The sequence below is a fragment of the Equus przewalskii genome, chromosome 4 (assembly GCF_037783145.1).
Source record: "Equus przewalskii isolate Varuska chromosome 4, EquPr2, whole genome shotgun sequence".
Taxonomy (NCBI): domain Eukaryota; kingdom Metazoa; phylum Chordata; class Mammalia; order Perissodactyla; family Equidae; genus Equus; species Equus przewalskii.
In genome coordinates, this window is record NC_091834.1 from 20,015,373 (window position 1) to 20,035,454 (window position 20,082).

Genomic DNA, 20,082 nt, shown 5'->3' on the forward strand with positions numbered 1-20,082 from the left:
TCCGTTTCCTCCCAGCAACCTCTGCTTAACGTGCTGGGATCTGGTTTTCTCCACCCTGGCTCGAGAGCACAGGCCTGTCTACTATTCTTGGCTTTTCCACATGTGCATGCTTTGACCCTCCTCATTTCCCACTCCTCTACATGTCAGAGTCGACACAAATTTAGCACTCCCCTCCCCCCACAGAGGCACAACCAGCAAGTGTACACACGGTGTGCGGCGCTCAGCGCTGGCTGATTCTTGCAAAACAGGCCTTGGCACAAACCCCAGTGCTGGAGGGAGGGGCTGACTTCATTTGGGCACTGGGGGGCACTTCCTGTGTCTTGTCGTGCTCGGTTATACTCTCTTCCCTCCATCCAGCACACCACCTCTGTGGATCCCTCACACGAGCCCCCTTTGGCTAGCCAGCCCCCAGTCTAGAAAGGGCGTGAGAGAGTGAAGGTCAGGCGTGTGATGTCAGGTCCTTGTAGACTGCTTTCTAAGATGTGGCCTCAGTTTCCCCATCAGTAAAACAGAGATCAGCACTAGGCTTGGCAGATGAATTATGAAATTATCACTTTGCCTGGCTCGTAGCTGCCACTAAATCAACATCAGTTACTTTTATTGACCTAGTGCTCAGTCTCACTGGGCTTCCTGAAAGGAAGGAGCTGCTTATCCACTGGCCTCTTCAGGAGACCGAGGTCAGACCAAGCCTTCATCTTCAGAGCCAGGGAGGCCTGATGGGCCCCTGGGGAAGGGAGATACATGGTACGGAAGCAAGGAGGACCGCGAAGCACAGATGGGCAGGTGCTCAGCTATCGGCACTGAATTGAGAAGGAAACTCTTATTTTGGAAACAGCACGTTGTCAAGTGGCTAAGGTGCTTGTGGCAGTGTTTTTCCAGGCCCCTCTCCCCCAGGCTCAGGCTCTTTGTCTTCCCGGAAGGAAGCTCTGGTTAACCAGATCCCTCAGGTGTCTGGCTAGCAGTAGCCACCACTGTGTTCTCTGGGGTCTCCTGAGCTCATCATAGCCCAAAGCCACGCCTGGGAGGTGGGACCGAGCAGCTGAGAATCACCCCGTGGAACTGCTCCCACACGTGGCTTGGAGGTGTCTGATTTCTTCAGGCCGCATGTCCTCCTGAGAAGCTGGAGGACACACGCATTGTATGGACTGTGGCTGGGAAGTTCTCTATGGCAGATTCGTCTTCAAAGCAAAGAGTAAGTGAAGCAAGAGAGGATCTCAAGGCCTCCTGTCAGCCTCACCCATCTTCGCTCCTCTGAGTGTGCTCTCTGCCCCATGTCTTTTTCCCTTGAGGCCTGTCCTTTCTTGGATATTAGAAGGCATAAAATTCCCCTTGTCTTTCCCTTCAGTTCCCCAGTTTTCCCATCTGTCCCTCGGCAATAATCTGTAAGAGGCATAGCACAGAGGCTGGCATAGAGCGGAGACTCAATCAACACCAGAATATGAACTCCTTCATCCCTCCATGACTTTATAATCCTCGAACACCACTGACTGCAGTGTCAGACCCTGGCACAGACCTCCTGGGGCCTTGGGAACAACAGTCACAATGAAGAGATGTGGCCATGTATCATTTAATTTCTAAAACTGCAACCAAGTCCTGTGTGACAAAAAACTCAAAAATTCACCCATCCGAATGAGATCTGCAGGGCAAGATTGAATGACCAACGTCCCTTCACCACTCAGGGTCATCTCCTCCATCGATGGATTCAGTTACTGAAACAGGATTGAGAACTCATAAGATGTCCATCTCAGTCTAGATTCTGGGCCATCTGAAGCAAATTTGTTTGCAGTGCAGGGAACACGCAGTCCAGGGTCAGACTGACCACATGCAGCCTGCTAGGTGCAACTTGTGGCTCTGCAGGATAAGGGAGTGCTGGCAGGAGGGTCACAGGGGTGTGCAGCCAGGTCTGGGAGGCTTTATGTCTGTGCCTCAGGATTTAGACTTGCTCCTACAGGTCTTCGTGTAGAGCTGTGGCAGGGTTCAGACAAGGGGGGACAAAGTTGGATTTGCACTTTAGAAAGATTGCTGGACCCAAAGGCAGTAGGGAAACGAGTAGGGAAGAGAAAACTCCAGGCAAGGAGAGCAGTTGGGGTCATTTCAAAATCTCACGTGAAGAGAGGGCAGCACAGTGTGGACTTGGTTTCCAACTACACTGGAGAGACAGGCTGAATCCTGGGCTAGTCAGTGACGTGGGTAGCTATTCCCCTGGGCTTCAGGTATCGTGAACTTCAAAGCCCGTGTTCCAGATGGAGCTTGAGGTTATTTTGAGACAAAGGCACAGCATGTAAGGAAAGAGTTCCCTTCCTACTGCCCCAGACACCCATACGACTCACATTGGCATGCCCCAGGCTCTCCACAGCAAACAGGGAGCTGCATAGCTGGTCGTGCAGAGGCTGCCACTGGGGAGAGAGCAGGCAGAATCTCTCCTGACAGGGCCCCGAGCTCACAAGGCAGGGCTGAGCAAGGATGCAGCCCTATCTCCACTTCCCTCCTCCAAGGCCCTGTGCTCCTATCATTTGAGTGGAGTGATCAAGTGCTCAGAGTTGATGAGGCTGCTTTGGGGATGAGGGAAGGACGCAAGCCCCAAATATAGTGACAGCTATTGACATGTCTGCAGAGTTCATTTATAATTCTTTCCGTTAAACTTCCTATATCCTCAGGGACAACTTCCTGTTGTCCAATTTTCCAGAAGATGTCCTTGCCAAGGCCCACATGCAACCACAGGTGAGAATCAAGGGTCAACATCTCTAAACTTTGCATCAGTTTGGAGTTGGCATCAAGAGAGTCTTGGGGTAGCTGGATTTAAGAAATATTCTGCCATGAGCAGTGAGGAGCAAAGAAGGTTACTTAAGGAGAAAGAAAGGTCAGAGATGAGCAGAAATGAGTGTATGTGTGTGTGTGTGTGTGTGTGTGTGTGAGAGAGAGAGAGAGAGCCGAACAGCCTCCTATAGATTCAGATGTTTGTGTACCCCTTAATAAACATTCCTGTTTTACTCCTGCTGGCTAGAGGTGATCTCTGGTACTGGCCATCAGCATGTTCCAACTAACATCCCTCAGCAGTGCAGCCACCTACCTCTTCCCAGAGAAGTAGTTCTCATTCCCACTAAGGTATCACTGGGAAAGTGTGCAGGCCCAGCATCCAGAAACCCTGGGTCCTACCCTGGCTCAGCCAATGATGTCTGAGTGACAATGGGCAAGCCACTTCCCACTTAGGCCCAAACTTCCCCTTCTCTGACATGAAAGGTGGGTATGGACCTTACCTCAGGCCCAATTCACCCCTTAGGCGCCCATAGCTCTGTTCTAAAGAGCCTAAACCTGAGTTCTGACCCCAGTTTCCAACTGAGGTCTTCTCTCCAATTTTTATCATGTTTTGGGGAATTCGTTAGATTTTGGTGTGTGTAAATTGGGCCAGATCACAGCTGTTTCCGAGCACAGGCAACGTGCCCAGCCCCATAGGTTGTGCATTTTATTATTCCAGAAGTTGCTGGTTCTGTAGATCACTCTGTGAATCGCAGCCCCAGAATTGTGCATCCTGGTGCCGCATTTCCATCTTTCCACTGTACACCTCACTTATAACAGCCGTAAGAGCAGAGGAATGACCCATTGGAAGTGCAACATCAGGATTTGTGTGGTACTAGCCACTGGACTGGGAGGCAGGAAGACTTTGTCCCAACTTGGTTCCTAACTTGTCTGATCACAGACATTCCCTCTTGAGACCCGTGCTCTGAAACTGCAAAATGAAGAGGTGGTCTCTATGGCACTTGCTGGCATGGAGTTTATAATGATAATTACTCAGAATGGAGACCTCATGTGAATATAGCAGTATGTTCTAAGGAGCCTTACAGCAAAGTTGCCTCTCTGTAAGTTGGGGAATCATTCATTGCGCTTAATTTCTCACCAGAAATCTTACTATCAGTCAGCAGTCTGGGACATCTGGGGAACAAGCTAGGGATTATGGTTAAAATACTCCTAAACATTTTAGGGATCTGAGCTGTAACCCATACATAGTAAGAACATTTTTACAACGGCCTCTCCATACTCGTTGGGCTGTGTAAGCCAACTGTTTGAAGCCTGGGTCTGTTAAGACTTGAATGCAATGACTTCCCTGTGACTTCCACAAGCCATTAGAACTCACAGCATTTCAGAAGCACAAAAACTCACAAGTCAGCTTGGATCCCTTAAGGTACTTTCAATCTTAGAGGACATTATGGGGATATTTTACTAGCACTTTATTGGTATTAGTTACCAATAACAGTAACAACAACTGGGCAAATCTCTTTGTTCATTTCACTGATTGATGTTAGAGACAAAGTTTAACTGCCTGAGAGAAGAACCATCTGTGAAAATGAATTTGGAGGGTTGTGATGCAAACTCCCTTATGGAGGTTGCATCGTGTGCTTGGCATCTATTTCATTATCTCCCATTTCCTACTTCTAATGTAATGACCAGCCTTTTCCTGTTACCCAAGGGTAGCAATTTCCACTTTAGACAACATATTTCTGACATATCCTTTGGTAATCATGGACAACTTGATGATTTCCTCTTGTTCTGTATACAAGAGCATCCTGCTCTCTTTCAGGCAGAAATGCCAGGCTCTAGTCTCTCCCTTGGCAGGCAGGAAACCTGTGGCCAAAGCTCTGCTCAACAATCTGGGATTGCACATGCCACGTGGCAATGAAATTGGAGGGGTCTTTAAATGCTAGAAAGGAACCACTTCCCACGGTGCCATTGGGTTACCCAGCTTTTAGGAAAATGCGGGCCAGTAACCAGCTTCTCAGAGGGACAGATCACCAGAAGGAAATACACTCTTAAAGTAAACATAAAGTTTGCTTTCATTCAGTTTAGAAGCAAGGCTTTCTCACCATCTCCATATGGCAACTAGCAACCTTGCTGGGGTGGGAGAAAGGTATTGACTGCCTTCCCTGAATCTGGGTGTTGGGAGCTGTGATCCAGGAGCCAGAGGAAGGGTGATGCCCATTGAGAACAGGAGCAGTAGCCAAACTAAGGGGCTAGCTGGTCCCTGAGCAGTCTGAATCCTTTTGAAAAGGCCCTAGGGACAGCTATACCATGTCTTGCTTGTGGGACCATCCAGATATAGAGGTCAGAGATTACCTGGAAGAAGGACTCAAATTGGCCTCAAAGGGAGGGACCACGGAGGAAGGAAAGGATTATAGGTGACAGATGCTATCGAAGACACCGAACATTCATGACATCCAACCTCACAAGAGCCTGGGAAGTAAGGAGTATTTCTACTCTATGGACACAAAACTGAGGCTCAGAGAGGTGAAGGGATTTCCCCAAGGACATGAAGTTGACAAGGGTGAAAACAGAGATAACTGCTCAGAAGCATAAGTCTCCAAAGACCATGATTTTACCACTAGGTCATTGTCACTCAAGATCCACAGACAAGCAGCACCTGTATCGTTTGGGAGCTTGTTAGAAATGTAGACCATGGAGCCTCACTTCAGATCTCAGACAGAATCAGAATCTGAATTCTATCAAGATTCCCAGATGATGAGTCTGCCTTCATGTGGATCATCCTTGAATAATTTAGGGTCAAGTCTCAGTGACCAGGTCAGGTGGCGGCATGTTCCCAAGTCAGGAAGGAGCTGGGAAATCTCTGGAGTAGAAGCCTTACGAGGCATGATAAGCAATGATGCCCTGAGGAAATTAATGTTCTAATGTGATAATAAAACACAAAAAGAAAATATGATGATGAAGTGAGAGAGTTCATGAAAGACAAAAAGATTAATAGATGTTGCATCTCTAATTGATTTTGACATTATGAATTCTTTGTCCATCTCTCCATCCAATCATTCATCAAAATTATTGATGTTAAATTATTGAAGTTAAATCTGATTATTTTCTCATTTTGCCTGCTTGGTCAACACAGAGGAGTTAAAATAGCATATCTTCAGACTTAAGCTGAGCTTCCAAGTTTAAATTATCAGAATTCTCACCTAATGGAGATGATTATTCTGCAATAGTCTTTAGGAGATAAGGTATCTCGTACTCCAAAGCAAGAGAGAGCAAGACTATGCAGAAATCAAATAAAGGGACCATAGTCCATCAGTGGTAATAACATAACTGAGGAGAAGGTACTACTGCAAGGAGAATGGTTTAGAAAAGGGAGGAGGGGACAAGATGTGAGTAGGTGCTTGTCAACAGTGCCCAAAAAAAGGGGATTGGGCAGACATTAGCATTCAAGAGACCTGACTAGTACCAGGAATTGTTCGGGGAGTTTCCTCAGAGTTCTCAAATATCATCCACTATCCTGTGCCCTAATAAAATCCAGATGGCTATTGTTTGGAAGTGGTACCACAGGTAGCTTGCATGAAGATCACTAGAAAAGAATACTTCTTATTGTAAGTTAACAAAAATCTATTTTTGAATTATAATTTGGCATCTTGTCCATTTGAATATCATGAATTTGTTTCTGAGAATACGGTGTAACTTCAAGATGCACTGGCAAAATTGATCATCTCCAACCTAAAATATCTGAGGCCTTTACCCTTGATCTGGAAACTTCACCAAATGACTCAATGACTGAACCTGGCGATCCATGGACCTCCTTTCCTGACTTGATTCTGGGACCTCACTACCTGTGTCTTTCCTTCTACTTTCTTAAAATTCAATTAAATAATCACCTGTATTCAAATGCCTACTCCTTATGCCATCCTTAGTTCCTGAATCAATTTTGACTGAGATACTCAGTACTTAAAGTTCTGCAACCGTCTCCTTCTCCCCACCCAAGCAGGTAGAATTTAATATCATCACTCTCCTCACTAGGCTGAATGGACAGCTCCTGTTCGGGTCCCCACTCGATAGATCTCCCTGCCCTGTGCATACTCCAGTCTGTGGACAATGACTTTGAGTCCCTTCTCAGTCTCCATTCAGTCCTACAGACCCCTTGTTTACGTCAGAGCTCATGTCTCTAGAGTTTCAAGCCTGGACTCTGAACACCTCAAAAGGTAGCTAGGACCTAGTTTCTGGAAATCAATTTTCCAGATGTTTCCATCCCACCTGGCATCATTTACCTGATATTCTCATAGTCTACACTCCATCTACCACTGGGAATCTGTCACCTTCTGCTCATCTCACTCCTACTCTCAGAGCTGACGTTTTTCTTGAAGCTTAACTGAGATGTGCCCCTTTGCCCCTCTTGTACAGCCTCCCTTGCCCCAGACAGCATCCTCAGCCCTGTGGGTTCCTCCCACCCTCTTTGCTTGCCCTTGTGGGCAGACTAAGCACCACGTAGTCCCTTCTCATACCTCCCTACGTATCTGAAAATACCATTCCTTCTGTAAGATCCACCCCATTTCAAGATAGAGGAGGCTAAAGCAGCCATGAGAGTGAGGGAAGTGAATTAGTGATAACTTCATGTAGAAAAGTTTGACACACGTCATGAAGCTGAATTAGGAAAGAGGTAGAGGAGTACCTCTGAATAGAGGAAGTGGGGTAACACCAGCAGGGACTAGGCAATCACCAAGCTCAGCAGGAAAAGGAAGGGAGATTAGTTTGTGGGGAGGCACCCGGATGGAAGGTAGGGAGGGGTGCAGCTGCCAGAGCAGCAAAATGAGACTGTCACTGGGAGCTCAGGGTCCCTCCCTCAGTGGGAGGAGTGGTGGGGGTACCCTTCTTCTAGTTCTGCACTGATGTACCAGCAATGAGCATTCATTTTTAGCTTATAAGAAGAAAACTTAACAGCCAAGGTTAAGATATCAGGTCCCAAATCTATGTTAGAACTACTATGAAGATGAGAAGCAAGCAAGCTAAGATGAGAAATTGATTTCCATGTACCATTTACTATTTACTTTTTCTAGATACTACTTTTTAACCCAGTGCAGCAATTTCAACTCTAGACTTAAGTCATCTGGATCATCTCTGTGAGCCATCTAATAATTTTTACTAACTGTACATAAGTAGAATTATGTTTAATCATATACACACAGAAACATATGCACATGTATATATAACACATACATCTGCTTGTGTTTATGTATTATACACAATTTGGAGGTGAGAAATTAAGTGAATAAAGCCATGTAGTTACAACCCCAAAAATGTTGGCGTTACTAGCATTTTGCTTCTCAGTCACCAATTCCAGTTAATACAATGATTAGAAAAGAAATCTTAACATTTACTGGAATCTGACTTCAGTCAAACATAATGAGACAAGCTCATGTTGTCTTTAGTAGGCTTTACATAGATCATCTCTTAAACAGAGAAACAAAGGGACTGGAAAAAGTCAGTCTATTCAAAGGCAAATTCCATCCTTGATACCAGGATTACAGAGGTCCTGCATAACTACAGAGCTTAGTTCCTGTCTCTTTAGCCAATTCAAAAATTAATTTTATAAATGGGATAAAATGGATTAAGGAAGCCTTAAATGTAAGTGTCAAAGATAAATGTAAAATATAGTATGCTCTTTCCTGCTCCTTCTGCACTGTCTTGTCGTTTGAAGAAATTTCCCCAGTTGGTTAGGAGCCTTGGAACACTTCTGATCTGCCCCTGCTCCTTGCTTCCTGTGAATCCTAAAATCCAAGTTGTCACCAGACAAAGAAAACACATCAATATCTCTTATGAATATAGATACAAAATCTCTCAACAAAATACTAGCAAACCACATCTAGCAGCATATTAAATGGATTATAAGGCATGTGTATATACACCAAGTGGGATTTATCCTAGGAATGCAAGGTTGGTTTAACATTTTGACAATCGATTAATATAATACAACATATCAATAAAACAAAAGACAAAATCATACAACTATCTAAATTGATGCAGAAAAAGCATTTGACAAAAATCTAATCTCCTTCATGATTCAAAAAACACTCAAAAAACTACGAATAAATGGTACATTAGCCTGCTAGAGCTGCCATAAGTAAATACCGGGAACTTGCTGGCTTAAACAATAGAAATTTATTTTCTCATAGTTCTTGAGGCTAGAAGTCCAAGATCAACTTGCCACCTTGTTTGGTTCTTGGTGAGACCTCTCTTTCTGGCTTGCAAATAGTCACCTTCTTGCTGCGTCCTCACATGACCTTTCCTCTGTGTGTGCGTGGAGAGAGAGAAGAACTCCGGCGTGTCTTCCTCTTCTTAACACCAGTCCTATTGGATTAGGACGCCACTCTTATGACTTCATTCAACCTTAATTATCTCCTTAATGGCCATATCTCCAAATGCAGTCATGCTGATGGTTATGGCTTCAGCATATGAACATGGAATGTTCACACTTCAGTCCATAACAAACAGGAACTTCCTCAACCTAATAAAGGGCATCTATGAAAAACTCACAGCTAACCTCATACTTAATAGGAAAAAACTGAATGCTTTCTCCCTAAGATCAGGAACAGGACAAGGATGTTCAATTATACTAATTCTATTCAACATTCTACTGGAGGTTCTAGCTAAAGTAATTAGGTAAATAAAAGGAAATAAAAGGTATTCAGATTAGAAAGGAAGAAGTAAAACTATCTTTCTTTGCAGATGGCATGACCTTGTACATAGAATATCCTAAAGAATCCAGAAAAAAATTATAATTAATAAATGAGTCCATCAAGTTTGCAGGAAACAACATCAATATGCAAAAATCAGCTGTAAATCCACATACTAACAATGAACAACCCAAAAATGAAATTAGGAAATCTATTCCATTTACAATAGCATCCAAAAGAATAACATACTTAAGAATAAATCTAACCAAGGAGGGGCAACACTTGTACACTGAAAACTACAAAACATTGCTGAAAGAAATTAAGGGGACATAAATCAATGTGAAGACATACGTGTTCGTGGGTTGGATGTTTTAATACTATTAAGATGGCACTACTCCCCAAGGTGATCTACAGATTCATTGCAATCCACAACAAAATCCTAATAGCCTTTTTCGCAGAAATGGAAAAGTCTATTCTAAATTCCATAGAGAATTGCAAGAGACCTCAGATGCCAAAACAATCTTGAAAAGGAAAGACAAATTTGGAACACTGACACTTCCCATTTTCAAAGCTTACTACAAACCTTCAGTGTGGTATTGGCATAAAGATAGACATATAGATCAACAGGATAAAATTGACAGTCCAAAAATTAAACCCATATATCTATAGTTAATTAAGTTTTGATGAAGGTGCCAAAACCATTCAATGGATAAAGAACTGTCTTCCACAAATAGTATTGGGGCAACTGGATATCCACAAACAAAAGAATGAAACTAAAGCCTTACCTCATAAAATATACAAACATTAACTCAAAAATGTATCAACAACCTAAGTATGAAAGCTAAAATAATAAAACTCTTTGAAGAAAACATAGCAGTAAATATTCATGACCACAGATTTTGCAGAATTCTTAGATATGACACTAAAAGCACAAGAACAAATAGATACATTGGATTTCATCAAAATTAAAAACTTTTGTGCATTGAAGGATACTATCAAAAAGGAGAAAAAAGCAACTCACAAAATAAGAGAAAATATTTGCAAATTGTATATCTGATAATGGTCTATTACATAGATTATATAAAGAACTCTTACAACTTAACAACAAAAAGTTAAACAACCCAATTAAAAGATGAGCAAAGGATTTGAATAGACATTTCTCCTAAGATGATATAAAAATGGCCAACAAGCACATGAAAAGGTGCTCAACATCATTAGTCACTAGGGAAAGTCAAATCAAAACCACAGTGAAATAGCACTGCATACACACTAGGATGGCCACAATGAAAAGATGGAAAATAGCAAATGTTGGTGAGGAAATGGAGAAATTATAACATTTATACACTGCTGGTGAGAGTGTAAAATGTTGTAATTGCTGTGGAAAACAATTTGGCTCTTCCTCAATAGCTGAAACATAGAATTACCATTTGATCCAGCAATTATGCTTCTACATACATGTGCAAAATAATTCAAAACAGGTGGGCAAACAAAAACTTATACATGAATGTTCATGGTGGCACTATTCATGATAGTGAAAAGGTGGAAATAACCCAAATGTCCATCAACAGATGAATGAATAAACAAAAGGTGGCCTCACCATATAGAAGGGAATAGGGATTGACTGCTTAATGGGTACAGGTTTCCATTTGGGATGATAAAAAAGTCCTGAACTAAAGAGTAGTAATAGTTGCGAAACATTTTTTATATGTCACAATTTTTACAAAGTGTAATAACCAACATTTGTGTCATGCTTTAGACTTCACAAGATGTTTGCATAGTCCTGAAAATTTTATTTCGTAACAAGTACAGTGTCTTACTAGGACCTGAACCTGTGCCCGAAACTTAGTAGAAACTTCAAATATGAATGAATGAGTGAATGAATGAACAAATGAATGAGCACACAAACAAATTCAGAAAGCTTAATTGACTTTCCCAGGTTTACGTAATTGGCGAACGAGAGCTAACATGTATTGCAAGCTAATTGCAGTTCACTTACATGTTAACTTGTGCAGAGCCGAGCCAGAATTTAAGCGAATACCCTCAGTCTCTGCCTGTCATATCCAGCCCACTGTGTCATGCTGTCTGCAAGAAATATATCCCCTGCCATATTTTTCTGTACTTCAAGAAATTGTTAATAATTTAGAAAAACAAGTGATGCACATCCATCATTCTCCATCAGTTTAGGCAGCATAAAACAAAACAAACTCTTCTAAAAACAAAAGCCAGGGTTTTCACAAGGCTAGAAAGCAGGATTTTCCTAAATGGAGTTTTGATAAAATAGCACAAAGAGAATTTCCTCAAAACCCAACCATGTACACAATCCTGCACCACCAGCCTGTTAACTGTCAGGGTTCTGTGACACCCTGGCGCTCAGCAGTAATGCGCCTGGGCATGAAGTGGCCTCTCATGTCTTGTCGTAATCCCACATGATAGAGCAGAAATGGTTATAATAAGGGGCTTAGTTGCTTGTCACTTTGGCTCTTGTATCGTGATGTTTAATGTTAGCTAGGGACTATTTCCACAGGGACCCAAACATCTGATTAAAAATGAAAAGATGCATGTAATTGTCAAAAGATTTGTTTACTTGATACAAAATATGAATATATGTATGACTTGTTGGATTAAAAAACTTGTTTAACCTGGGCATTGAACCACAGAAGTACATATTTACATACAAAGACTTGGCATTAAATATTTTGATAAGTAAAGAAATCATTCAGATCCAACACTAGGAAGGCAACAGAGTACCGTGGCCAAGAGCTCCGCATCTGAAGGGCAGCCTGGAAGTGAGTCCCGGTGCCAGTCCTTCCCAACTGCATCACCTTGACCAAGCCCCGCTGGGCTTCATTTTCTCTGTCTGTCAAATGGGTTAATAATAATACCTAACACAGAACATCAGTATGAGATTAAAATACAGAGCACATGTAAAGCCCTTAGCCCAGTGCCTGGCAGACTGTAAGCACCCCAAAACATAAGCTGTTATAAAAACCTGTGCCTGTGTTGGTGTATGTTAGTCAGTAAGTCACATTTAAATAACAGTTGAAAATAGTGATGGTTTGGGCCTCCAATGCAATGAACTTACAAACACGAAATTTCTCTCTAAAATCGACTTCTAGGCACAGTCTCATCAGTATGAAACAGAGAATTAAAAAGAAGCTGCATACCATGGTCCAAGACTCTCAAAAGGATGTATGGTTTAGGAGACTTGGGTAATGCTCAGAAGTCTAGCTTGGGTTGGAATTTTCAAAGAATATGCACAAGATGGAAAGGACATGCAATCTGGGACAAAAATATGAGTGGATGGTCGGCCATCAGAATGAGATGAGACTTGTGGAAGCCTGAATACAGCAAAGACTCCTCTCTAAGCTGTGTTCAGAGGAAGAAATGTGCATGATGAGTGGCCCTGTGGTGGTAGCCGGCGGAAAGTGTGGGGAATTCCTGATAAAAGGAAAATGCGCCCCAAGATGAATGGCGAGATGAGAGCACCAGGCTGTGCTGAATCAGTTCAAGTCCAATAAAACTACACCCCAGACAGGAGTGAAAACTCACAAGCAAGCTGACTCAGTCGCCAGCAATAATGATGTGGTGGCTTTAGATGCAGACAGACCTGGGATCAAATTCCTACTCTGCCTGTTTCACTTTGGGCTAATCTTTTTATCTCTCTAAGCCCCATCTGTTCATATATGTGATGAGGATGGTAATATTGAATAGAAAAATATATAATAGCCAATACTGGACTGTTTTTACCTGCAAAATTAGCAATTTAATATGGTTTAACTTAATACCTAATTTGCATACATGTTAATGATGATGATATTAGATAACATATAAATAAACTTCAGATAGATCACAATACATGTTAGTTCTTGTTCACTTATATTGGAAGATTTGACAGAAAGTTGGAAATGGGAAAGTACCGGAAAATGTCCTGATTTCATAAAAACAGAATACTAACACTAAAAATTAAAGTACTCTAAATAGATCACTTAAATTTCCTACTAATAATAATGTTATGCATATCATAATGCCCAAGGACTTTTTCTACCATTGTCCTATTTTGATTCTTATAACAATCTTTTGAGCAGCACAGCCAATATTGGTTCCCTCGCCACATCCCCAGAAAGTGACTGATTAGTCCAAGGACAGTACATACATGATAGAGACAAGACTTCCAATAAAGGCTTTAATTCCAAATTCAGAGTTCTTTTCAACACACCATACTCCCTTCTATATTTATGAGTGAAAACTCCCAGAAAGGGACCTTCAGATCTAGAGCTAAGCAAGCCCTTGGCTACAAGGTTCTGCATCCCTGATGTCCTTGGAAAGGAGGTCTGCATTACTTAGTAACCGGGTGGGGGGAGCAGGGATTCTCTTTCTTTGCTTGAGCATGTGGTAAGTACCAAATATTTTCTGTTTGGAAGTAAGGTTTCCAATTTGGGGAGGATTCTTACAGAACAGCTAACTTATCTGAGCTGCTATTAATACAGAGGAGCTCCTTGCGTCGTTATCTAGTGGAGGGAATCAGGATTTAGGTTTCAAGCTGGCAGGTCTTAGAATTAATTTCCTATTTTCAACTAAAGGTCATCTTCCCCATTTTGTTCCGTCATAGATTGTAACACTTCCTGACGGTGGGTTGTAAAGATGAGGAGGGAAGAGGAAAATTCCACACATTTAAGTGTGTAAGCACTGAGCACTATTGTGCTGGGTTCCTGTGATTTAACTGCTACAGTTAGCATCAAAATCAACATATCATTTCAGCTTGCTGTTTGTCCGAAATAATCTCATTACAATTCAAATCCAGAAGAATGTCTATCTTAGAGCGCCACACCTTGTGTCCCTGTTCCCCTAATGAGTGTGGCTGTTGTGAATGCTGCTGGTGTCTGGAGTCACTTTCCAAGCACCTTCAACTTTTGGAGAGCTTCTATTTCTCCATTAGGTGCCCGCTTTAGTGAATGAGAAACATGACAGCATGCACCACAGCCAAAGTGTGTATTCTCTTTGGCAAGGGATCATTGTTGATAACTTCTTCAATTTATTTATTTTAAAGAGGAAAATAACGATATGCCACACAGACATTCTTCCTTTAATATCTCATCTCCTCCTACCCAAACTCATCTCCAGCTAGTACCCAGAATTGCATTTTAATCTGTATTTGTAGTTAAACAGAACTTCGTCTTTATCTTGTTAAATAGTTTATTTTAAATTTCCACTAAAATTGTTCTTATTAAATGAGAAAAGCAACACAAACCCTTTCCAACTAGAAGTGTTCCTCTTTTCTCTAGATCTTCAGCAGTATTTTAGGGTTTAAAGGAAGCAAGTCTCGTCCTAAAATATAAATATAGATCTCCCATTGGCTCCAGACATGGCTTTGCCTTGTGGCTGAATTTTGCAAACTGTCAAAAACAGAATGGTCATTCTGCATTACTCAAGTTCTCAAATTACTCTGTTAAACATTCAATCATTCATATTCATAGTCAAGACAGGGCTTACCATGAGGGAAATGCACTATGTTTTCTTTATTCCAGGAGGCCATGGATTATAAACCTACCATAGATTTAATAGCATTTATAAGCATTTAAGGTGGGGAAATATTACAGATTAATTTCCTATGTTAAAGTTTCTGACTTAGAACACATTGTATGATGAAAATATACATATTAATCGCATATTATTCATAAAATGAATTCCAATACTAGAAGTGGGAACAGATGAGAAAACACATGTCCTGGTTTTGAGAAACTCAGTGTTTGCTTTCACTTTTTCTTTGCTTGTTTATTCAATATTGCCCCTTACCCATCCCAGGCTGTGTTATTGATTAAATTGTAAAAATTATATCCTTTCCTGTTGGTGAAGATTTAAAATATAAATTAGATTTCCGAAATATGGACTAGGCATCCCAGGAGTTGATGAAAGGAAGAAACACGAGAATGAGTAAGGACTGAGGAATAGTAACATAGTTGAGAGACAATTCCACCTAAGGTGGAAAATCACTATGTCCATGGTGAGAGTAGTCAGAGTAGTTTTTGTTTGATTGGGATTTTTTAGGCTGAAGAGTCAGAAGTCATCTCTGGGGAAAACTTTTCTACATAGAAGAAGATGAATAAAGTGACTCTGGAAACAATCCAATCATCCCGGAATCACCTGGTTGTAAAGAGGGTAATTTGTACTGAAAGCGGAGAGGTCATTACTTGGACCCCAGGACCGAAAGAAACAAATTACCTTGCTTTGGAGAGATATCAGAGGCAAATGAAAGAAAGAGCATTGGGTTAATCTGAGCAAGCCTCGATGAAATGAATTATCTGCATATGTATAAATAATCTACTGGGACCATGTTATACTTAAGACTGCTGGCTGAATATTTTGTTATCCAACATCCTTTCTCACCTTAATCTCTGTGAATTTCACTAACCTGCTCAATCAAAAGCCTGAGTGTTGTCACTGTGTCCTCTGTCTCACTGAGGCCCATGTGCAGTCAGCTGCTGAACCCTCCTGATCTAGCACCTACCTAGCTCACATCACTGTCTCTGTCTTTCACTCTCCCAGTGAAAGAGTCTTGTTTCAGGCCCTGATTATTTCTTGCCTGGGCTTTCCTGATCATTTTCTAATATGCTTCCTTGTCTCCAAACCCTATTTAATGCATCTTTTTAAGGAAACCCCATTGCAAGTGGAAGATTGGGTGTTTTAGAAGCCAGGGTGCTCATCAATCCCAAACACAGCACTCCTCCGTCAAAGAAGTAAGATATCCATTACAGCGACATGTGCTCCTCACCACAACATGTCACTGAAGGGAAAAATGCAGGCATTATATTTACCTTGAAGCTAGCTATCTCATAAAAGAGCTAAGCCTGCAATTGTAGTAACACACCCCCAGCTGGCAGTAGTGTTGACTGACCAGCTGGCAGTGGTTCTTAAAGAGAAAGCTACATTACATTCAGCATGAAGCACATACTTGGGGCATAGCAACAAAGATATCGATTTAGTAATTAAAATCTCTATATTTTAAAAAAGTTCCTCAGGATATTTTTTCTAGGTGGAAAATAATAACCCATTCTCTTTATCAGTATTTGAAAAAAATAGGAAATATCTTAAAATAATTTGTCATATCACCTCCCAGAAATTGTCACATTACGTATTCCCTTGCAGTCTTTGTCCTTTGCACATGTATTTTCATAATTAGGATATACATGTGTGTGTGCATACATACTTGCCAACATATATGTACATTCATGTATATATACACACATATTTATATATACATATTCATACAAATTTGTAGATATATACTTATATTCACTCATCATTTTACCCCCATGCCTAACATAGTACTTGGCACATGGTAGGTCAATATAAATATCAGGTAAAAGAGTTAATAACTGAATACACTGGTAGACAAGAAAACACAAGTTTTTTAAAAAAAGGAAAGAAAGAAAAATTTGCTCAAGGGTAAAAGATCAGCAACAGATTCTTCTTGCCCCACATGACATCAGAGCTTCGGCTATTTTCCTGTAAATTTTACCTTCATTGTGCCTCTTAAGGAGAGATGAACTCAAAGAAAAACGTGTAGTTATGGGTTCTGGAGGGTGGTCATAGGTTTTTGAACCCACAAACTGATCACACATCTTCCCTACGTGGGAAGCAAATGCTCACTTTATTAAATGGAAAGTCAAGCTCACGACACTCAAGTAACAACAACTGAACTAAAAGTGACTTTGGAGAAAGTGACTTTGAGCATGAGTGCTTAACAGAACTTCTTATTCCCTCCTTCATGAACTTGGGAAGCCGGGGTGGTTGAGAAAGCTGCTCAGTGATTTGAGGCCAAAAATTCCAAAGGCCAGATTGTATTTCCCTGCATAGGGGGAAGTAGAGGGTCAAGGAAGAGACATCAAACCTCTGCTTAGAGACAAATCAGATTCCAGGAAAGACACACCCCATTTCTCTTCCCTCTGCCATCCAAGTGCTGCCCTAATCAAGTGTGTCCATTTACTTAACCATTTCTCTTATGTCAGTAAGAAAATTCTGGAGTGTTCTTGTTTTGTTCTCATATATTTATTATAGCATAGTTTATATTTTTGGTTGATGTTGTTCTCGTCAATAGGATCTTCTAAAATTATTTTTCCAGCTAGTTATCACTAGTCATAAAGAAAGCCTTCCGTGTCTGCCTAATTTACCAAACGGTCTTATTGGTTGTCATCGTTTTTGCACTTAATAGTCTCATATTTTCTAGGCATAAGTCATATCATCTGCAAATAATGAAAATTTTGTCTACTCTCCAATATTTGAATCCCTTATTGCTACTTAATTCCTTGCTGTATTGGCTACAAGTTCTAGTATAATGTTAAATAATGAGTACATTCATCTTTTTACTTTGTTAATGAGGTTATTTCTAATGGATCATTCTTAGATATGATATTGGCTGCTGCCATTATATATATAATTTTTTCACATAAAAAATATCCTTCTTGGGCCGGCTCCGTGGCCAAGTGGTTAAGTTCTCATGCTCCGCCGCAGCGGCCCAGGGTTCGGATCCTGGGCGCAGACATGGCACTGCTTCTCAGGCCACGTTGAGACGGCATCCCACATCCCACAACTAGAAGGACCTGCAACTAATATATGCAACTGTGTACAGGGTGTGTTGGGGAGAAAAAGCAGAAAAAAAAAAAAGATTGGCAACAGTTGTTAGCCCAGGTGCCAACCTTTAAAAAAACATCCTTCTATTCCTAATGTACCAAGATTTTTAAAAATTGAATATTAATACTATATTGTACATGACTTTTTAACCTTATATTTTAGCATCACTTGCTCAAATAAGAATTTGAGCAATTATCACATCCTGGTAGAGGATTTCATGACATTAAATCATTCTTACATCTTTGTGAAGGAAACTCATCAAACTACATTTGGTGTTTATTCTGGTAAACAATTTAATAGTAGCTGATTAAAGTTTTTGCACTGTTACTCAAAAGCAATATTGTGTTTACACACAATTTGTGTCATTTTTTATATCTTACTATCTTAGTCATCCTGGTTTTGTGATATGATCATAGTTTCCAGCTTCTTTGTTCTAAAACCGATTATGTGGTATTGGAGTAAAAAATTATTTTAAAATTTGAATAAAAAATTACCTATTATGTCATATACATTCATAACCAGCTTTTTAGTGGAAATTCTTTGATAAAATTTCCCATTTCTTCCTTGACTATTGACTTATCTGGGATTTCTCCTACTTGTTCAGTTAAAGTTGGTGACATAATTTCTTTTTTTTTTAATAGTGTAAGAGGCTTTATTGACTACAGTGCAAACTAAGCATGAAGAAGAAACAATCACTTAAAAACACCAAAGACCCTTACATAGCAAAAGTTAAGAAATAAATTAAGACTCCTGTGGGGCTACGCCTGGGAGGAAGGGCAAGCCTCATTCACTTCGATCCTTGGGTTCTCGGTATTTCCACTGGATGTAGTCAAAGATGTTTTTCTCACTAGCCACTGGCAGGGGCTCTCCAGCAACCCCCGTGACTCCCAAGGGACAGATTGTGTACTCGTTGATCGTGAAGCCCTTTTCTAGCGCATGAGCTCTCATATTATTATTGAAAATATAACTCCCGGTGAAATAGAGAACACCACAGTAATACTAGTCCTTGGGTATTAATCTGATACCAATTCTCCTGCGTGGATACTCCTTTTCATCATTTTTACTGGGAAGCTGGCAAACACCCATGAACTTTGTTTCACCTTTTGACAGAGTATCTGTAATAAAATGGACCTTACTGCTCCACAACACGATGCAACAGCTTTGGCTGTTTGGTTGCTTCAGAGGTAAAGCTTGGATGGGTCAGAAGAACATCCATGTCGCCACTGGACGCTGCACCTCTTCTGAAACTGCCACAGACTGTAACAATGTATTCAGAATCCACTTTTTTAACTTCATTTAGTACAATATTTTGCATTTGTAACATCTCTTCACGAGGAATTCTGTTCTCAAAGTCCTCAAAATATTTCAGCCCAATTCGTTGATGATGGTTCAATTTGTCTTCATTTTTTCTTGAGATCTTCTAATGTTTTAATTCCTTCGTCTACAAACTTCCTCGCAGCAGATGGACCAATGCCACTAACTCGAGTCAGGAAATTGATGGATGAACTCGTATCATCCTGCCGAGTCTTTTCCAGTCGCTAAAAACTCATCAATCTTCTCAGCAATTTTTGTTCCTACTCCAGGCAATTTCTTAGCTTCCGCTCCACTCTTTATTTTGTGTATTTTGCTATCACAGATGCTGCTTTTTGTAAGTATTGTACTTGTGGATTGCCTGGTTCACATTCTTGTCAAAGTTTGCGAGTTCTGTGAGCATGTCGGTGTTACCCTCGTTGAGTCTCCTGTGGCGCCTTCCGTTTGCTCATGGTGGCCTGCGCCTGAGGGCCGCGGAGGGCTCAGAGCCAGGGACTGTCCCCCTCCAGCTCTGAGGTGGGGCCGGGACCCGAAGAGGGCGTAGCACCCACCCACCCAGCCGGGAAAGCCTGCGCGACGCGCGGAACAATGGCTGCCTCTGACAGGAGGCGCGGCGCGCGGCGCCTGGTGACATAATTTGTTAGAATGTTATCCTCACTACTAAATTTCTAAATCTCTTAGTAAAATGTATCTGTATGACACCATT

The 20,082-nt window shown here is 41.2% G+C and overlaps 1 pseudogene; it reads right to left on the reverse strand.

The window, feature by feature from the left end:
* Nucleotides 1-18,706: 18,706 nt before the first annotated feature.
* LOC103558735 (DNA polymerase beta pseudogene) lies at nucleotides 18,707-19,828 on the reverse strand (annotated as a pseudogene).
* Nucleotides 19,829-20,082: the final 254 nt, after the last annotated feature.